This window comes from Denticeps clupeoides, chromosome 2, assembly GCF_900700375.1.
Source record: "Denticeps clupeoides chromosome 2, fDenClu1.1, whole genome shotgun sequence".
Lineage (NCBI taxonomy): Eukaryota > Metazoa > Chordata > Actinopteri > Clupeiformes > Denticipitidae > Denticeps > Denticeps clupeoides.
Window position 1 is genome coordinate 38,143,921 of NC_041708.1, and position 17,075 is coordinate 38,160,995.

General features: G+C 43.3%; 1 protein-coding gene and 2 long non-coding RNA genes across 8 annotated transcripts in view; all 3 read right to left on the reverse strand.

Moving 5' to 3' along the window:
- The window catches only part of LOC114767452 (NLR family CARD domain-containing protein 3-like), a 69,974-nt gene that overhangs the window by 35,120 nt on the left and 17,779 nt on the right, over positions 1 to 17,075 (reverse strand). The window lies entirely within an intron of this gene.
- Positions 150 to 2,133, reverse strand: LOC114767519 (uncharacterized). The gene is made up of 4 exons (XR_003742947.1): positions 1,902 to 2,133; positions 1,706 to 1,823; positions 1,446 to 1,575; positions 150 to 1,125 (listed from the first exon to the last, which is right to left on the reverse strand). It is a non-coding gene; the product is annotated as an uncharacterized LOC114767519 (long non-coding RNA).
- LOC114767512 (uncharacterized) lies at positions 4,520 to 8,061 on the reverse strand. Of its 2 annotated transcripts, XR_003742946.1 has the most exons (5): positions 7,864 to 8,061; positions 7,415 to 7,546; positions 6,335 to 6,439; positions 5,578 to 6,183; positions 4,520 to 4,859 (listed from the first exon to the last, which is right to left on the reverse strand). It is a non-coding gene; the product is annotated as an uncharacterized LOC114767512 (long non-coding RNA). The 2 variants fall into 2 exon arrangements; XR_003742945.1 differs by having other exon boundaries at positions 5,578 to 6,439.

Here is a 17,075-nt window from a genome sequence, read left to right on the forward strand (position 1 = left end):
AAACTAAGGGGCTGGTAATGGACTTCATGAAGCAGCATGCAGCTCATCCCCCCATCTACATCGGAGGAGATGCTGTGGAGAGGGTCAGCAGCTTCAGGTTCCTCGGGGTCACCCTCAGTGCCAGCCTCAAGTTTACAGAGCATGCTGCAGCTGTCACCAAGAAGGCCCACCAACGACTTTACCTCCTCAGACGTCTGAAGAAAGCGAGGATGGGAACCTGTTCTCTTATGTGGCTTTATAACACTGGAGTCCAGTTTTATTACAGAACTTGCACGAGTGCTACAGACAGATGAACTTCTGCTCTTCCACGGTAAATCAACATGGTCTCCTGCACATGCGCACTATGTATTTCTCTACCCTCATTCTGAGAAGCATAACATGAACTGCTGTTAATCAGCATAACAAGAACAAGTGTTCTACAGAAGCTCAGTCCTCACAAGCTTCTACAGGTGAGCTGTGGAATCCACCTTAATGGGGAACATCACATCCTGGTACGGCGGCTGCACTGCATGAGACAATGAGGCCCAGCAGAGAGTGGTGAAGATGGTGCAGAAGATCATCGGGACGCCACTTTCTGCAATGAAGGACATTTCCACCATATGCTGTCTCAGAAAGAGAAGGGAAAGACCTGTCTCGTCAGAAAGATCTGAGGGACAAGAAGCTGTTAGATGTCCTCTAACATGGGGGACATGCAAACATCATAATGTTCATACTGGACATTTGGCTCCAACCAAAGCTATCAGATTGTCCTTTGATGTTCCTGAATGGTCCAAACAGAACTCCTAATACTGGAATACAGTGGTCATCCACCCCCAACAAGACTCTCCCCTCTCTGCACTTCAGGCAGTCATGGACCTGGAATCTACAATCTCACAATCCCACAGTCCAGGTTCAGTAGAGGTCAGCAGATGTTCATAAGGAAAATCCTCCATTCATCTAACTGCTGTGTTCCCTCAGGAAGAGACCGCTGTCTGTGTGCTGCTTGAAGATGTTCATGATTATGTTGGACAGATTCTGATGTGCGAGATGATCCCACCATAATTTCAGCTTCTGTACCAGCTACTGATCCTTTTCTTCTGCTACTTCTTCTGTTTCTTCATTTCAACCAAGTCACCATGATCGGTTCTGTAGAGAACAGGTCAGTGTTAGTACTATACTGCTGTAGGAAGATTAAATCTAAATCTTCTCCTGTATAATGAAGGTCCAGTTAGACCAGATCTGATCTTTGCTGCTCTCTACTGATGAGAAGTTAATACTTGGTTTAATAATGTTGCTTTATTGGAATCATTATTAATAATCTATTCATATTCATAATGTGTAGCTTTTACAGAAGAATGAGTTTGTTGATCATTTCTATTGATTTCTCATTGTCCTCACGCAAACACACAAACACACACACACACACACACTTCTTATTAATATTTAGTCCTGATATCAACACTCACCGTAGATCCTCCAGTGTACAGTGTGGATCCTCCAGTGCTGTAGAGAGAAGTTCCACTCCTGAATCCTGCAGGCCGGAGAAGTCGGGAGTAACGGGGCTTCGGAGAAGTTGGATTTATTGAAGTTTATTGTCTTTAAAAACCGGAAATGGGGATAATAATAATAATAACTATATGATATATACATATTTAACCAATAGATGTGTTTCCTTTAGTACATTTCAAGCTTTGATCAGATTGTGATTCTGGCCGGCCACACCCACCCTGCAGTGATCTCGGTCATGGCCGGGTGCTTGTTGGTGAACCAAACCCTGAAATTGTGGGTGTTCCTCCAGGCCGAGACGAACGGGGCTCCGTATTCCAGCAGCAGCTTCTCGTTATCTGCACACAGTAACAGCGGTTAGCGGCGTCGCCGCGGCCGCCTGGACACTGTGGACACGGCGGAGGACGGGTCCCGACCCTGCTGCAGTGTAGAGGACAGCAGCGAGAGGACGTAGAGGCTGAACTGGGCCCGGATCCACTCGTCCCCGCCCTCCCAGCCCGTCCCGTCCAGGAAGACGTCGTCGCGGTTGTCCGTCACTTGCTTGACGAGGTAGTCCGCGAATCGCAGGTCCGCCGTGGTCAGACTCAGCAGCCGCCGCAGCTCCTCAACATGACCACCACACACAGGGGTCAGAGGTCATAGGTCAGTCACAGCCCAGAAAAAAACAGACCTCTAATAAATATCATTAACTTCATTTATGTAGACCTGATTGGTGTAATGAATTATAATGGATTTTACATTTATTCTATTCATCGTATCTGTACCCTGCCTGAAACATAAAATAATTACTACTAAAATAATATATGTTTTTTTATATAATATAATAACGGCGCTATGGACACCGTTCAGGTCAGGAAATAAAAGTACAACAAAAACTGGGCATGAGCCTGAACGAACGCAACGTGTCATTAAATAAAAAACAAGTCTTTCGACCTTCTCCAGAACTTTAAACTGGACCTGGGACCCCGCAAACAGCCCGTTTTGTGACCTGAAACCTGATTGGACGATCCGCGTCGGGCGCCGTTGGTCGGAACGGAATTATCGACGGTACCGGGTCGGGAGGACACGGGGACGCGGCGAGTCGGTGTGGGGCGGCGTCCTCGGTAATCCCCGCGGGCAGAGTCGAGTCGTGTCCAGGTGTCATTTTTACACTCCCGTGTGTGGAAACGGGTGGCAGCTGGTGCCATATAAATATCGTGTCGCTAATAAGAGACGTAAGGCTCCCACGTAACGTAACGTACAGTAACGGACTCGAGGTGCGCGGGCGACACTCAAATCCCGCGACCCCGGAAACACAAGATGTCGAACCCAATGATTGGTACCGTGTAGGGTGGTATTTGCTTCCTGAAAACCACGACTGTTCTAGGAAGGGGATGAAGAGCCAGGAACAACCTGAAGAGTAGGAAAACCCGGTAGGCGACATAGACGACCCGCAGCGAGGACGCCAGGGCAGCTGGGGGTCACCAGCCGCCCCCTCCCATCGCCGGACAGAACCAGCGCGACCCAGCCCACTGCCTGATGACTGGCCGCGGGAACCCCCCCCCCCCCGGTGGCCGGTGTTGGTTCGTGTGAGGGAGGGATGCTGGGAGGTCGTGTTACGGAGAAGCGGGCCAGCCGTGGTTCCAGATGTGATGTGCTGTGGTCGGGCAGGAGCCACAGCGAGTAGTGGCCTTCCTCCGAGCCTGGAGAGGAGACCATGACGGCAGGCTGGCCGAGGTCACCAGTTCCGGTTGGAGCGACCCAGGAGACGACTCCGGAGCGGCATCCAGGGCGGCACCGGGTCCACGTCTGGGGGTTTGGACTTTGTTGTTGGCTGTCCCCCTGTAGTATCGAGGACCATCCTCAGTATCGGTATTGAGTCTGAAATTGCTGCACGATTATGGCCAAAATTATAACATTGATTAAAAAAAATAGATTATTTTAAAATAATATTCCTTATTTTAGGTAAAACACATTTTCAACATTTTCTGGCTTAAGAGATGACCGAAAATACTATGAATTATTAATATAAAAGATGAACATCCTTTTACCTGCTTATTAGGAAAAATAACTAGACAGAGAACGTCCATAAACAGGCATTTTGCACAGATTTGTCAAGAACTGTAGACAATGAAGTAACTAGACATTATATACAGACGTCAGAACAGAAGCTGGGCCTTTAGTCTTTACTTGACTGCAGGAGCTTCTGTCTGTCCATCTCACTCCTCTCATCGTACTTCTTGTTCTTCATGCTGGTCTGGATGATCAGGAAGTGGGTGAACATCTCAGTCAGAGTTCTGGGGATTTCTTTACTGTCGTCCTGGAGCAGCACTTCCTGAAGAACAGGGAATTCATCTCCCTGAAAGAAAGCAGGAAGATGAAATCTACATCTTGGTTTGCTGCTCCTTCTGCCCAGTCCAGGATGAACTTGTGCACAGACACAGTTTTTCCTATTCCAGCAACACCCTTGGTCATCACAGTTCTGATGTGCTTCTCTTGTCCAGCTGGGGCTTTAAAGATGTCATTACAGTTGGGCGTGTCTTGTCTTCTTCTCTTGTGTACTGCTTCTATCTGCTGAACCTCATGTTCTCTATTCACCCCTTCGATCTCTCCCTCTGTGATGTAGAGCTCTGTGTAGATGCTCTTCAGGAGGGTCTGGTTCTCTGGATTTATGATGCCTTCACAGTGGTGGCCTAGTGGTTAAGGAAGCGGCCCCGTAATCAGAAGGTTGCTGGTTCGAATCCCGGTCTGCAAAGGTACCACTGAGGTGACACTGAGCAAAGCACCGTCCCCACACACTGCTCCTCGGGCGCCTGTCGTTTCTGCCCACTGCTCACTCAGGGTGATGGGTTAAATGCAGAGGACAAATTTCACTGTGTGCACTGTGTGCTGTGTATCACATGTGACAATCACTTCACTTTCTTCTTCTTCTTCACTATGTGCTCCACCTTCCTCTTCATACTGGATTTATGAGTCTCCAGGACTCTCTGTAGGAGAACACCAGGTTCTGGTAATGAAGAACAACATCCACAGACTTGTATGTTTATTAGTGTCTTTCACTGGTCCTTTATTTAACTGCAGGATTTTTTTTTCTTGTTTTGCCAGAATACCGTGCAAAGAACATTTCAATAATAATAATTATTATTGTTGTTGTTTTGGATTTTTATATGTTCCATGAAATGAAAAAAATGTTTTAATTGTTTGAACTGTTTTCCATTACTTTGACATGCACATTTGTTTCCAGGTAATGTAGCAGTAACATTTATCATCCACCAGAGGGCAGCAGACAACACTAATGTAGCAGTAACATTAATAATCCACCAGAGGGCAGCAGACATCTGACAGCTGAAGACAGAGCTGAACAGCTCAGAGCTGAGACAGAACAGCGCCGCAGCCTGAAAGAAACATGATGATACATCAGATTATTAGTTATTACTCTTTATTTACCTGTCGATAAACACACAGTTTTAAACATTTATTTTACTTTGAACAATTTATATGCAGTGTCAAAAGTATTCACAGTCATTTCTCAAGTAGAAGTATAGACAATAAAGGTTTAATCAGACTTTTGCAAAAGTAGAATATCAATTCAATTCGATTTAAAACTACTACTAGGTAATGTAAGGGGGGGGGGGGGGGGGGGGGATGCCAATAAGGACAAAAGCCTAGGGGCCACAATAAACTATAATGCACTAACCGACCTCCCAATATTTTTTTAAGGGTTATATCATGACTACAGTGTTTTATTAAAATGTAAAACCTGTTTTAGTCACACATGTCTATTTTAGTACAATGCAAATATATTAAAGAACCTTATATGTGTACTACTCATCATTAACACGTATTTAATGAAGTGGAAGATACTTAATGGCTCAATACTTAAAGGCATCTAGTCATTATCAGTCAATATTATGTCAAACTTCAGAGACATGTTAGCAACAACCTTTATTATTTATTAATCAAAGCTTAGCTGCAGGAATCAGTCAGAACAACGTATGTAATAAAATTATTGTACACAGGGAGGCTTGAACTGTTTACAGATATTAGAAATGCCAAAATGAGCAATTAATGATTAACATCAGGATCTACATCAGTCAAGCGCAGGTTATGTACCTGAGTTACCAATAAGCTTTGTTCAGCCTCAAAAGCATCTGGTTCTCAACGTTGTTTGAGCCAACGCATGTCCTTCTTGGCCTGAAGATCAGCCCTGCAACACTAAACAGTCTTTCACAGGCTGCTGAGGTCGGAAGTGCTGGATTAAGATTAAGTGACAGCTGGAACACAGCTGGGAAGAACTTCAGCACCTCGACTGTGTCTCCTGGGCACCCCAGGTACGCATCTAACTGCTGGGTGGTATCAAGCGGGCCGACCTTCTTCAAGGAGGAAAAAGAGTCCTCTTCCTCAGATGACTGGGAGCCCTCACTGATGTGCTTCTGGACATGACAGTCCAAGTGGCTTCTGGGACAACCTTGGAGACCCCCACAGCTTGGCTTGTTTGATGGGTGAGTTAATGAACATTCAGTGGATGACGTCCTTCTGAGGGCTGCTGAAGTACGGTGTGTGCATGTTACGTCCCGTGATCATGTGATGTGTGGTCTGTACGTTCTGTCTTGTTGGTGTTTTTCCTTTTTGTGGGAGGAGCCTGTAATTTACGGAACTCCGCCCAGACCGGACGCTGATTCGCGCTCCCGTCCGCGTGAGGCTGTTAAAGACGACGTGCTGCGACGAGGGGAGAGAAGGAGAAAAAGAGGAGAGAGGGGAGGAAAGGGAGAATGGGGAAATACGCCGGACAGATGCCCTGTTCCCATTAGTCTACACAATGCTTTTTCGTGGCCAGATTATGTTTCAAGGCGCGACGTGTAAAAATCACCGTGTCAAACGGTTGTGACGTCTCCCTCCCTCTTTCTAACTTGTTCACGTTCCTGACCTGGACCAGGACGTAACAGGAACTCTGTAGGCGAGTGGGGTGTTTCTTCTGTGGAGAAAATTAATGCACAGATTGAGATTCATATTATTTTATCTCAAATTACAAGCTCATACTATCTAGGACTTGTTCTGTATTAAATGTCAAGCTTGAAGTTCAAGAATGAAGGTCCGACTACAAATTATGGAGCAGTTTTACTCGTCTATGCTATTATGTTGCCTAGCAGACTTAGAACATGTTTAAATCAACCAGCTGTAGAGTTTAAAACTTTGTAGATTATAGCTTGGCAGAATTAGCTTATATATAATCACACAAACAACTGTAAAATTAGTCAAGAAAAAAAAGTGGAGAAAAAAAGAAAAATAATAAAAGCTCAGGTAACATTTGGCTAAGAATTTCAAGGTTAAATCATAGCCTACTGCTAGCAAGCAAACCATGTCATGTCTGCATGTACCCAGGCACAGCAAACATCACTACAATATTGTGCCAATAAGAGACTGATAATAAGAAACTTTCATCTTATCTCAATATGCTTTTTTAAATTAGACGGAGAGATTTTTTAAAGCCATTATCTCGTGGTACTTCGGTGGTAATTCAGAAGGAGGTGTTTTTGCATCCGACTATTTAAAAAACTTGTTCAAGGTACGAACAGGGATGTAAAAGAGTTGTCTGGTCTTCCTGGACACCAAACTGCTCGCTGGTGCCTGGCTGAGACATTTCGGGAGACGGGAGTTGGGAGTCACGCCACGTTTGTTACGTCCTTGATGGAGTGACGTAATTTGCGTCATGTGCAGGTGTGATAGAATGGTTGGAATGGTGTATGTTCATACTTCTCATCCAACCACCATGAACCTCACTCAATTCTGATGCCACGATTTACCCGGGTTTTTAAATAGGAGTAACGAGGCATTAAATAAGGAGTAGAATGTAAGGAGTAGAAGTAAAAAGTCATCTGAAAAATAGTTACTCCAGTAAAGTATAGATTTATAAAATTTCTACTTAAGTAAGTTAACGAAGTATTTTTACTTCGTTACTTGAAACCTCTGGATGTCTTCTTCCAGGTTCTCCCTGTCCACCTCCACCCTGGTCTTCTCCATGTGCTCCACATATGTGCTCCACCTTCCTCTTCATACTGGATTTGTGAGTCTCCAGGACTTTCTGTAGGACAACATCAGGTTCTGGTAATGAACATCAAAATCCACAGACATGAAAAATGGTCCTTTATTAAACTACAGGATATTTTTAGCCAGTATACTGTGCAAACAATAATAATAAATTATTATTATTATTGTTGTTTTGGATTTTTATTTCTTCCATTAAAAAAAAAAATTGTTTAATTGTTTTCTGTTTTCCAATTTATCATCAAAAAATGATGGACGAGCTTCACTTTTTGTGTCATTAAATGTCACGTGTTATAACTGGAATTACAGCAGCACCAGTCGACATATTCAGGTGAAAAGTAATAAAAGTCGTACTCGTGTCTCTGCTTTTGTTGATGGTCGGGTCGTTGGTTTTCAGGTTCTGGTGTCCTGATGGAGGGCAGCAGACAACACTAATGTAGCAGTAACATTAATTATCCACCAGAGGGCAGCAGACAACACTAATGTAGCAGTAACATTAATTATCCACCAGAGGGCAGCAGACAACACTAATGTAGCAGTAACATTAATTATCCACCAGAGGGCAGCAGACAACACTAATGTAGCAGTAACATTAATTATCCACCAGAGGGCAGCAGACAACACTAATGTAGCAGTAACATTAATAATCCACCAGAGGGCAGCAGACAACACTAATGTAGCAGTAACATTAATTATCCACCAGAGGGCAGCAGACAACACTAATGTAACAGTAACATTAATAAACCACCAGAGGGCAGCAGTCAACACTAATGTAGCAGTAACATTAATAATCCACCAGAGGGCAGCAGTCAACACTAATGTAGCAGTAACATTAATAATCCACCAAAGGGCAGCAGACAACACTAATGTAGCAGTAACATTAATAATCCACCAGAGGGCAGCAGTCAACACTAATGTAGCAGTAACATTAATATTCCACCAGAGGGCAGCAGAAAACACTAATGTAGCAGTAACATTAATTATCCACCAGAGGGCAGCAGTCAACACTAATGTAGCAGTAACATTAATAATCCACCAGAGGGCAGCAGAAAACACTAATGTAGCAGTAACATTAATTATCCACCAGAGGGCAGCAGACAACACTAATGAAGCAGTAACATTAATAATCCACCAGAGGGCAGCAGACATCTGACAGTTGAGGATTGATTATTACATCAGATTATTGCAGTCATTATTACTCTTTGTTTACCAGTTTTAAACATTAATTTCACTTTTAACAATTTATTCAGGTTCTTCATGCTGGTTGTAAGTGATATGAATCTTGACAGAAATTGTATTTGTATATTTTGACATTATTACCCCGCCCGCTCTTCCCAGTGGTGGCCTAGCGGTTAAGGAAGCGCCCCCGTAATCAGAAGGTTGCAGGTTCAAATCCCGACTGCCAAGGTGCAGATCGGTGCAGAAGGTGCCACTGAGCAAAGCACCGTCCCCACACACTGCTCCCCGGGTGCCTGTCATGGCTGCCCACTGCTCACTCTGTGTGCACCGTGTGCTGTATATCACATGTGACAATCACTACACTTTAAGTGTTAATTTTTGTAAAATTGTTGATTTGTAACGTGGTTTGCTGTATTCTTTACTGACTGCTCACCACCACTTGCATGTCATCCAGGTAAATTTGTCTGAAAGTTGAGTCGTGGCAACTGAACATCCACAGAACTTTGTCTATCTGAGGGAAGTTAGTTAAGTGAAACAAAGGCAGGGGAGGGGGTGGGTGGATGTGACCGGATACATGGGAACATCCAACTGTGGACCCACCCTCCGCAGGAGGAACATGAAGGGTCCAGTGCAATGTGGACAGGTGGCAGACAGAGGCGGGAGCCTTGAAGGTCCGATCCCTGGACAAGGAACCTGCTATTGGGACATGGAACAGCTCTCTGGCGGATAAGGAGCTGGAGCTGGTGGAAGATGTTAAGCGGTCCCGGCTAGATTTAGTCGGCCTCACCTCGACACATAGCATTGGCTCTGGCACCCAAGTGTAACCCAGTAGAAAGAGAACTCATGTAAAGTGTATATTTTTATCTTATCAGTTCATAAACCAAACTATGATTATTTAAAGTTTTTTGGTTTATTTGTGTGCCTGTCAAGTTTTCTTTATTTGCTATTGGTCAGGCAGGAGAGGAGCAAGTTTTTTACTTTCCTGCCATCAGGCAAGAGACTCAGGACAATTCACACTCGCACAACACGATTCAGGAACAGTTTCTACCCCAGTGCCATCAGGCTATTTAACACATAGTATGCACTGTCACTTAAATTATGCACACTCACTTTTTTATGCAACTTAGATATGTCCTTCTGTGATTTATTTATTGCTGCTGCACGTTGTCTTCTATGTCTTCTCTGTATCATGTTCTATCTACGTGAGAGGGTCTTTCAAGTAAGAATTTCAGTGCGCTGTACTTTGTACATATGACAATAAACTTCAACCTCAAGTCCCGCCCTCATTTTGTTAGCAAGTTAGTCAGCAAAACGCAGCACCACCAGGTGCGAACGAGAGACAGAATGAGAGACACATTTCGGTTGAAAAAAAGTAGTTTTAACCCCCAAAACCCAAAGCGCCTGAGATGACCCAGAACCTGTGAATGCTGGGTTTGCATGTACGGACTGTCTTAGTATTGTAGCAACAGGCTCCATGATGGGGAGAGAAGAGACGCTTGACAGAGCAGATTAGCTCAGAGTAGCCATTCATAAGAAATACCCAAAGCACCTTTAGAACCAGGTTAACAGCAGGGCAATAGGGAAGGCACTCACCCAAGATCATATCACTTCCTCTGCCTGCTCCAGCTACTCACAACTACCAGGCAACAGCCCACTAAATCCCCCAACACTCACCCTAATGGAGGGTAACCCTTTACCTCACTCAGCCCAGAGGCGGCCCTTATGCTATATGCTGTCCTCACTACAGTGTGGAACTGAAGCTATACAGCTAGTTAAACTCTTCCAGCAAATAATAGCTTGAGTCGTCGTAAGTTTTCTTTACGCCGTTTAATGTGACTTCATTTATTTACAGAGACAGAGTGAAAACTATAACACAAGAAAACATAAATTAACCATCCTTTATGTAGAAGTGAAGTGATTGTCACACGTGATACACAGCACACAGTGCACACAGTGAAATTTGTCCTCTGCATTTAACCCATCACCCTGAGTGAGCAGTGGGCAGCCATGACAAGCGCCCGGGGAGCAGTGTGTGGGGACGGTGCTTTGCTCAGTGGCACCTCAGTGGCAACTTTGCGGCTCGGGATTCGAACCGGCAACCTTCTGATTACGGGGCCGCTTCCTTAACCGCTAGGCCACCACTGCCCCTGTGTTTAACCATCATAAATAAATTGTCTTTCTAACATACATTTACGTTTCTTTTCTTAAACAAATAATGCCTTTAACATGAACCTAACACTTTAACTTATAAAATTATGTACTCACGACATTGCATCTGTGGTGATTACAGTGTGGATTACATGCGATGGACACAGATTACACACAAATGAATTCTAGTGTGGTCTTGACGAATTATAAGGAAACAGGATATGACCCATAACAACTTCCTGTACAAAATAAAAGCACTCGCTAAAAGTCTCTAACTCTGAACCTTTGAAAATAAAGTTGCACTCAAAGGATGCCTTAGAAGGCAGCACATGCTAATTTGGCCAGCCCTATTGGCTGCCAACGCTACAGTGCCTTGTGTGTGCTCTTGCTGCTAATTTCATGTGAACAGATACTGTACTGTGGTTATTTTATAGTAAAAACGTTAACATCATTGATGTTCTGTGACTTGAATTTGTTAAGAAAAAGTGTTCCTTGAGAGGAAAAGAAGTGATTTGAGGTGGAATATTTCATTTTGAGTGATAATAAACTCGACCAAGCGACCAAATGTCTAGAATTAATACTGCGTAGTACGTTAGATATAGTCGCTCCCCTCAAAAGGAAGATAGTAAGAGATAAAAACTTAATTCCTTGGTATAATGATCACACGCGCTCGCTTAAGAAGACCGCCGGGAAAATAGAACATAAATGGCGTCGAAGTAAATTAAACATATTCCGAATAGCTTGGAAGGAGAGCCTACTTAACTATAAGAAGGCTCTTAGCGCAGCTCGATCAACATATCTCTCCTCGTTAATAGACAAGAACAAAAATAATCCCAGATTCCTGTTCAAAACTATAGCCAAACTAACCAGGAATAAGACAGAAACGGATACTACCACTCAATATCATCATAGTAGCGATGATTTTATGAATTTCTTTAATACTAAAACAGTCACGAATAGAGATGAGATTAAAAGCACAACAAATAGCTAATAGACGACCATCGATTAGAACGATTCAACCTTATTAAAGAGCATGAATTAATTAAAATTAATCTTGTCGTCAAATCAATGTACTTGCGCTTTGGATTTGATTCCAACAAGGTTCCTTAAGCAAATAGCACCCGATATTATAAATTCTACCCTCAAAATTGTTAACTCGGCGCTTAGCACCGGCCGCGTACCAAGTTCGTTCAAGGTAGCAGTCATTAGACCCCTGATTAAAACGCCGGATCTTGATCGCAGCTTTCAAATTATAGACCGATATCCAACCTTCCGTTCATATCAAAAATCTTAGAAAAAGTTGTAGCCCAACAGCTGAGCGCATACCTAGTAACAAGATCCACGAAGTATATCAATCAGGATTTAGACCTCATCATAGCACTGAGACAGCGCTGGTTAAAGTGGTTAATGACCTGCTGTTGGCCTCTGATCAGGGACGCATCTCGCTGCTTGTCCTGCTTGATCTGAGTGCAGCGTTTGACACTATCGATCACGCTATTCTCCTTGCCAGGTTAGAGAATGTTATCGGGATTAAGGGAACAGCCCTTGAATGGTTCAGATCATATTTGACCAACCAATATCAGTTTGTGGACATCAATGGTGTTTCATCTTCACATGGTAAAGTAGAGTTTGGTGTTCCACAAGGTTCTGTCCTAGGTCCGTTACTATTTTTCCTATACATGTTACCTTTAGGCGACGTCATCCGCAAACACGGTATTAACTTTCATTGCTACGCTGACGACACACAGCTGTATCTATCAGCAATGCCAGATCAGAAGCAACAGCTGAACAAAATAGAGAATTGTCTGAATTACATTAGACAGTGGATGCTCACCAACTTTCTCCTGTTAAACCCTGACAAGACAGAAGCTCTTGTACTTGGGCCTCAAGCAGCCAGACATAAACTGGCTGACTACACCATAACCCTGGATAGCCTTTCTATCTCACCAAGTATTGCAGTAAAGGATCTAGGTGTCATAATTGATGCAGGTCTCTCATTCAATTTGCATGTAGATAATGTCACTAGGATAGCATTCTTTCACCTTAGAAATATTGCGAAAATAAGAAATATCATTTCAATGCATGATGCAGAAAAGTTGGTCCATGCATTTATTACATCAAGGTTAGATTACTGCAATGCATTACAGTCTGTATGCTTTAGCAGATGCATGAGTAAACTCCAGCTAGTACAGAAGTTCTATCTAGAACTAGGAAATTTGATCACCCCAGTCTTACAATCACTGCACTGGATTGACTACAAAATCCTACCTTTGACCTATAAAGCTCTAAATTGACTCGCCTGCAATACCTGAGTGAACTTTTAGTTCCTTCGATCAATGGGTGCGGGGTCACTACTGGTACCAAAAGTACAGAAGGTCACAGCTGGGAGCAGATCCTTCTCCTATAGAGCTCCGCAGTTGCGGAACAGCTTGCCTGTCAGTGTCCGGGACTCAGACACAGTCTCAGTGTTTAAATCCAATCTCAAAACCTATCTGTTTTCTCTGGCTTTTTGTTACAGTCCTAGACACTCATTTCACTTCACTTTGACGCAGTGTCAATTATAAAGTCCAGCTTATCACACAGTCCCCCTGTTAGACACAGAGAGTGTTAAATTCACCTTAGTTAGGCTGTCCTAGTTAGGGTACCGGACCCCTGTAGCACCAATATACCACTATAACCACATATTTCAGTATCGGTCGTACAGTGCAACCGTCTGCCGCTGCTTCTGTTTGTTTTTCTCCGAGACTCGGAATCAAGCGCCCAGACTACTGGCAGACCCCAGTGAAGAGACCAGCAAATAAATCCTGGTTCCTGACAACTGCTAAATGAGGACATAGCATGAAACGATCCAGAGGGTCACCACAGCCACCACCACCGTTACAACTACAGCTTCAGGGATCTTCAAGTGGACCAGTAGCATCATTGTGGACACGTAATCTAGACCATGACACTGGACTACATTCTGGACTCCTCCAACCCTACAACTGTAGGACTTATTATTATATTGTACAAATCATCACCAGCCCTGCACTGACACCATTTGCAGGCTCACTCTACCCTGGAAGGGGGTCCCTCTCTGCATCACTCTTTCCCAAGGTTTCTTCCTTTCTTTTTTTTCTCTCTCCTATTGCAAAATTATTTCATTTTAAGAAACTAAGAATTTTACAGAGATTTGGCCATAATGTTTTAAAGGTTATGCCTGAAACAATAAGGTTGTACGTTGTTGTTATGCAGGCTAGGTGTTTTTGACCCATTGCGCCTTTCTTGGACGTCAGAATTGAAAGCTGGAGCCACCGGGAAAGTGGATATTCTTCACCAGTCTGAGAGGGAACTTCTCCATTCCTTCTCCTTCATACAAGTCACCGGTGTGGTAGGACTTGACCTGACATCATTGACTGCACCTACTGACCGAGATCTACTGACTAAGACCTACTAGACTATAACACACTGACACAGAAGAGAAATCTGAACTGAACCCAGCACTGTTGCATCTTATTTGACCAGGAGAAAAACACTCAACCTGAGAAGGAAAAAGAGAGAGACATTATCATCATTGGAAATTGTTACGAGTCAAATATTAAGTTATGGTTTTATGTGTTTTTTGGTGTTTTAAGTGTTTTTTTTATAGTGAATGTTGGCCGTTAGTTTGTACATTTATTTTCTTATTCCGCATTTAAATATAATAATAAGTTCAACTGTCTCCCCTGGTCTGTGCATCTTTTCCCCCTGACTATCACATAGCACAGCACTTACCTCCACGAACCTAGACACTGGTCCCCCACCTAGAATAATCACCTGAGCTTCATCCTCCATGTACATATCTGCTACAAGGGTGGTTACATTCTTCACAGTGGTTATGTATTCTGCGTTGTGTATTTTTATTTTGCTCCTCGAACAGCAAATGACAAGATGACACCAAGAGATCGCTTAACCACGTGTATTTTTCTGCACAAAAAGCAAAGTCGCGTCACAACATCACGTCTCCTCCTTCCTGCGCCTCTCTCTACAATATACAGTATTATAAGAACATGCACACACAGAATATTCTTTATATTTACATCATTTATAATAAAAAAAAAACATTCTTGGCACCAACCCCACGTACCATATAGAACGGAACCAGGTCTCCGACCCACTAGGTAGTAGCCTAGTGGGTAACACACTCGCCTGTGAACCAGAAGACCCAGCTTCAAATCCCACTTACTACCATTGTGTCCCTGAGCAAGACACTTAACCCTGAGTGTCTCCAGGGGGGGACTGTCCCTGTAACTACTGATTGTAAGTCACTCTGGATAAGGGCACGTGATAAATGCTGTATATGTAAATGTAAATGTAACCCAAGGGCACGGCCGCTACCATGCATTTTTTGGGGGTGATCAGAGTTTTATAACTCACATAACTTTTCACAATAACCATAAATTAAACATATTTGATAGAACCAGAAACCAACACCCTTAGATATTCCACAATTAATTAAACACCCAGATTGTCACTATAATTCCCTCTCACCCTCACCAGAATACAGGTAACCAAAATAAAAGCCCTTAGAAAATAAGAAAATAAAAGACACGAAGCACACATTTAGAGAAATACACTTCTAGTAACCACATCACTCCGGCACACACGGACGAGGAGATCTTTTCATAAAACTGCACCCCAGACATGGACTTTCTGCTGGTCAAGTGCAAGACGATTGTCCTTTGATGTTCCTGAATGGTCCAAACAGAACTCCTAATACTGGAATACAGTGGTCATCCACCCCCAACAAGACTCTCCCTTCTCTGCACTTCAGGCAGTCATGGACCTGGAATCTATAATCTTACAATCCCACAGTCCAGGTTCAGTAGAGGTCAGCAGATGTTCATCAGGAAAATCCTCCATTCATCGAACTGCTGTGTTCCCTCAGGAAGAGGCTGCTGTCTGTGTGCTGCTTGAAGATGTGAAGATGTTCATGATTATGTTGGACAGATCCTGATGTGTGAGATGATCCCACCATCATTTCAGCTTCTATATCAGCTGCTGATCCTTTTCTTCTGCTACTTCTTCTGTTTCTTCATTTTAACCAAGTCACCATGATCGGTTCTGTAGAGAACAGGACAGTGTTAGTACTATACTGCTGTAGGAAGATTAAATCTAAATCTTCTCCTGTATAATGAAGGTCCAGTTAGACCAGATCTTATCTTTGCTGCTCTCTACTGATGAGAAGTTAATACTTGGTTTAAGAATGTTGCTTTATTGTAATAAGCACGCACACACACACACATGCACACACACAAACACACAACCGCACCTTTTATTATTATTCATTCCTGATATCAACACTCACTGTAGAATCTCCAGTTTACAGTGTGGATCCTCCAGTGCTGTAGAGAGAAGTGCCACTCCTGAACCCTGCAGATAATTGGCACTCAGGTCCAGGATTCTCAGACGTGAGGAGTTTGATCTGAGAGTTGAGGACAGAGCTGAACAGCAACCAGCTGAGAGTTTACAGTACCCCAGACTGGAAGAAACATGATGATACATCAAATTATTACAGGTTTATTTTAACAGTGACAGATAGCACATTCAAAGGAAAATTGAAAAATAACTTTAAATAAAAGATAGAGACTGATTTGCATTTCATTGAGTGAAATAAGTATTTGAACCCTCTAACAAAAAAAGACTTAATACTTAGTGGCAAAAACCTTGTTTGCAACACAGAGGTCAAACGTTTCTTGTAGTTGATGACCAAGTTTGCACACATTTTAGGAGGAATTTTGGTCTTTGCAGATCATCTCTAAATCACTAAGGTTTCGAGGCTGTCTCTGTGCAACTTTGAGCTTCAGCTCCCTCCATAGGTTTTCTATTGGATTAAGGTCAGGAGACTGACTAGGCCATTCCATGACCTTAATGTGCTTCTTCTTGAGCCACTCCTTTGTTGCCTTTGCTGTATGTTTTGGGTCATTGTCGTGCTGGAACACCCATCCACGACCCATTTTCAATTTCCTGCCAGAGGGAGGGAGATTGTCGTTCAGGATTTTACGATACATGGCTCCGTCCATTTTCCTGTTGATGCCGTGAAATTGTCCTGTGCCCTTAGCAGAAAAACACCCCCAAAGCAAAATGTTTCCACCTCCATGCTTGACAGTGGGGACGGTGTTTTGGGGTCATAGGCAGCATTTTTCTTCCTCCAAACACGGCGAGTTGAATTAATGCCAAAGAGCTCAATTTTGGTCTCATCTGACCACAACACCTTCTCC